Raw genomic sequence first — 4286 nt, 5'->3', positions numbered from 1 at the left:
TGTGGTCCCTGGAATCCAGGTGAAACAATCTGTAAAATCTCTGTATTCCAACCGCATCTCTAGGTAATTCCTTCACTGTCCCATAGATACCCTTCCCCTAAAGTCCCCTCACACAGGGGCTATTCTTTTCTCCTTACCCACCCCACTCTCCAAAACACCCAATGGCCCAGTCATCATTGTCTCTCTCAGCTGCTTTCAGAACATTCCCCCTACCTGAAAACCCCAACCTGTATTAGGAACAAGAAAGTGAACAGTATCACAGAGGAGGAAAAAGCTTAAAGGTCATTCCCACAAAATCAAGAAAGGAACACAAAGAAGACCACACACTGGAGAAAGAAACAAAGACAAAACCAACAATGACCATGTCATTACTAATGTTATGGTGAAATTCAGCACCAAAGGTCCAGGAGGGACCTTGTGAGACCAGAAGAGGGAAAAAAGAAGTATGATTATATGGAAGATATCAATAATAGAAAGAAACGTAAGATATGCTAATATTATTGATAACAAACAAGAGGGTCGACCTAATAAGTATAAAATGGGTTTTGATCATAATCCTAAAAGACATAATCCCAAATATCAAAATCCTTAAAGTCAAAATCCCTAATGTCTAAAATCCTGAAAAATCACAATTCTAAAAGATTAAAGTCCCAAATGCTGAAATTGAAAGATCAAAATCCCTAAAGTCTAAATTTCTTACATCTAAAATCCCAAAAATCATGATCCCTCAAAATTAAAATCCCAAATGTGGAAATCCTGAAAGTCGAATTCTAGAAAGTGATTGATGTGGTTGTGGTTGTACATAGGAAAATTGTACCATGTTAGTTACCTCATGTTCAAGGGAACTATGACCTTGCTCCTTTTTTATTTGGAAATCATGGTTTAAGGAGACACATGTGGGTGTCAAGGTTTCAAGTGGTGTACTTGTGGACTTTTTAGATGTCAACTTGAGGACTAAAAAATGCCTAGAACTTGGCAAAACATTAGTTTGGGGTTGTCTGTGAAGTTTCCAGAGGAGATGAACATGTGAGTCTGAGTGGACAAAGAGAAAAGATCTGCTCTCAGTGTTGGGGACATCATTCCATTGGGGCCCAGAGAGAACAAACAGATGTTGAATCTGTCTTTCTGGGAGCTAGGACAGACTTCTCTTCTGCTGCCTTGACACCATGTAAGTGATTTTATGTGTAAGTATCATATGTGCACATAAATTATTGAAACTTATTAATAAACAAAGACATGTCCTTTTTGTGCATCTACATTTGTGAAAAAAAAATTCTCAGGATCTTGGCTCTTTAAGTGACTTCACAGGCTCTCATCAAATGATTGAAGTTGTTGGTCTCAGTATTTCAGATGAAAACAGTTATAAAGCTGGGTGAATACAGTCACCAATCATAGTGATAAATATTCACACATTTCTTTTTTTGTCCTATATCTTTATGAATATAGTTCATCTGCTCATAGCTGTTCTTCCTGTGTGGATGCTGTACTATACCTGTGTGTTTATGCTTGCAAACTGTACACGTTATTAGTGTCTATTATTTTGTGTAAAGTGGCCTATGGAGTGTTTTTACATGCTTATACATATATCTCAAATAAATTCCACTTTAACTACAAATATCTTTTAACTATTTTTATTGGTTTTTTAAAAATTATATTTTTTGAATTTTGATCTTTTAGAATTGTGATTTCGGATAGTGTAGACTTTAGGGATTTTTATCTTTCAGGATTTTAACATTATGAACTATGGCATATGGGAATGTGTCTTTTGGGCTTATGATTGGCTTCCACATAAAACATGCCACAGAACATATTTTTTTTCTATGCCCATGGAACATAAAAGTGTGACCATGAGCTACATTAAAATACTTAATAATTCTATTAAAAATACAAAATTTGAAAATCTTATTCTCAAGTAATAATAAATTAAAATAGAAACTAGATGACCAGTTTTAGACACATGATTATCTCTGACTCTCTAGCCAAATTCTACACCTACCATAAAAAGAAAAGAAGGAAGGAGTCAAGAGTTATCAAGAAATGCCTACACATTTAGCAGGAAAAAAAAAATCCTAGAGGGGGTAGCTCAGAAGGGGCAAATTGGTATCTCAAGTGGAGTTCCAGGGCAGCTCAGGATCTGAAGCAAAACAGAATTGGGGCAGTGCCTGGAGGAAGGAGGAGGAGCCATTAAATTCACTATTTAAGCCCCTTTCCTATCACCTCAGTTAGACAGGCCTCCCTCCACAATCCTAGCACAGAAGAGAGGTTTATGAGCTGCAGAAATGAGCTACAGAGTTTCCAGCCTCAAACTAGCCAGGTACCATGAAGGGAAGAAAGATTCAAGGTAAAAAAAAAATAGAAGCAAACATCTGCACACGGGCAACCAGAGCTGCATCATGAGCCCCCAGTGGCTGGCAGGAGACTGATGTCCAGGCTTCTACCCAACACTGCAGATTGGGCCATTGTCTCTAGAAATGAATTCTGTCCTGAGGAAACAGCTCCTGACATTTACACATGCCAAAATGAAAAAGTGGCTCAGCATCTAAGAAACGACAGCAGAGCCAGCATCAAACCCACACATGCACAGAGTACAACAGACAGATCCTCCCAGTTCAGGGCCAGCAGCCCATCCTTCAACTCCAAATGGACACTGGGATCACTGAGAAAAGGCTCTGTGAAAGAAACAATGACCAGCACACATGAAAAGGAAAAAAAGAACCACAGGAACAGGACAAAAACACCTGTAATAACCAACCTCGGGGAAATTAGAAGACATGCCACATTCCTGATAAGAAAACAAGAAGCTACAAGATATCAGAAAAGTCTCAGAGAAAGAATGTAGGACTCTCTGAAATGAAAAACATGAGCACTTAAAATCAGAAATTTAGCAGAAATTTTGTAAGATGTGATAAAGGCAATTTCTCAGAAAGTAAAGGAAAAAGACAAAGAGATGATCAGAAGGATTTTAAAAATTAGCATTTTCCTCTATCCACGCAGGAAGCCCAAGTGAAAGCTGTTGTGGGAGCGCCACAAGATACCAGACTTATGTTCTGGATCCGGCCTAAATACCTGGATACCCCCTCCCCCACCCCCACCCCTCGCACTGAGACCAACCATGATTCCTTTATGAGACACATGAAATCCTCTTTTTAAAGATATAGGCAGATAGAAGCAGAAACCAGAAAGGAAGGAGGACACCAGGGCCTATATTGGAGAAAAGAAAGCATTTTCCCAGCCTCGTGACCTTAAGTCTTGGTGCCCACAACCTCTGAGGCGACATTATGGGGACTCTCATAGGGCCCCTCTCCTGGGAAATGGGATCCAAACCATCTGCTTTTCCCGGTCACTGTGAATCCACCCAGCTCCGCATATCTCTCACTGTGGCCCTAAGCAGAAGGGTTGGTGTGAGAGGGGAGTTGACACCAGGTATTGACACCACCAGCAGCCTTCATGTGGATTTCAGTCCACGTCTACACCATTGGGTGACCCGAACATCACATGTTGAAAACATTTTTGAAGATGACCCTGGACTAGGAACACGCAAATCTTCCCTGGAAGAACTCACCTCTGTGCTGTGTGAGCATTTCAATCACTGCCTTAACAAACGACCCTTCACTGAGTGGCTTAGAACAACACAAGCTGATCATCTCACAGGTTCTGTAGTACAGGTGGACTCACTGTGGCACCATATATAGGTGAGGTTAAAGGATAAAGGGAATAGTCTAGAGCAGGAAGTCAATGAGGAGGCATTCTCAGGGCCACAGAAAGGCTGCTTATAGGACACAAGGGCTTCAGGTACATGTTCCTCCCGTTTCCCCCCATTTCATTTTCAGTGGACACAGCAGATACCAGCGGTGATGACAGACTGGAGGGGTCCACCTGACATCTGAGGGACAAGAACCAACTTACCAGAGGTAACACCACCTGAATCTCTCCTAGGCTTTCTCCATCTCCTTGGATGGTAAGCAGGGGACCTGTTCACTGGGGGCCCCATTAGTGGCGACCAGGTCATTGAGGGTCTGGACAGTGGAGATCTGTCATCAGGATTTGTAATCAGAGTCTGGACAGTGGGTACTGATCATCCATAGACCTGATCAGCATGGGCCTCATTCACAGAAGGCTCATCAGTGGGGGATATGTATGTGGACGCCCTGGTCAGTGGGAGCCTGCTTTGATATAGGACCCGCACATCAGGCCTGTTCACTGGGGCTCTGGTCTGTGGGGTCCTGCTCTGTGAGGGTCTGTCTGGTCGGTGGTTTTTGGTATGAAGTGGCATGTTCAACAGGGAC

This window comes from Carlito syrichta, unplaced genomic scaffold, assembly GCF_000164805.1.
Source record: "Carlito syrichta isolate Samal-C Ts95f unplaced genomic scaffold, Tarsius_syrichta-2.0.1 Scaffold315756, whole genome shotgun sequence".
In the NCBI taxonomy this organism is placed as follows: domain Eukaryota; kingdom Metazoa; phylum Chordata; class Mammalia; order Primates; family Tarsiidae; genus Carlito; species Carlito syrichta.
The sequence above is the reverse complement of the archived record's forward strand: the minus strand, read 5'-3'. Positions refer to the sequence as shown.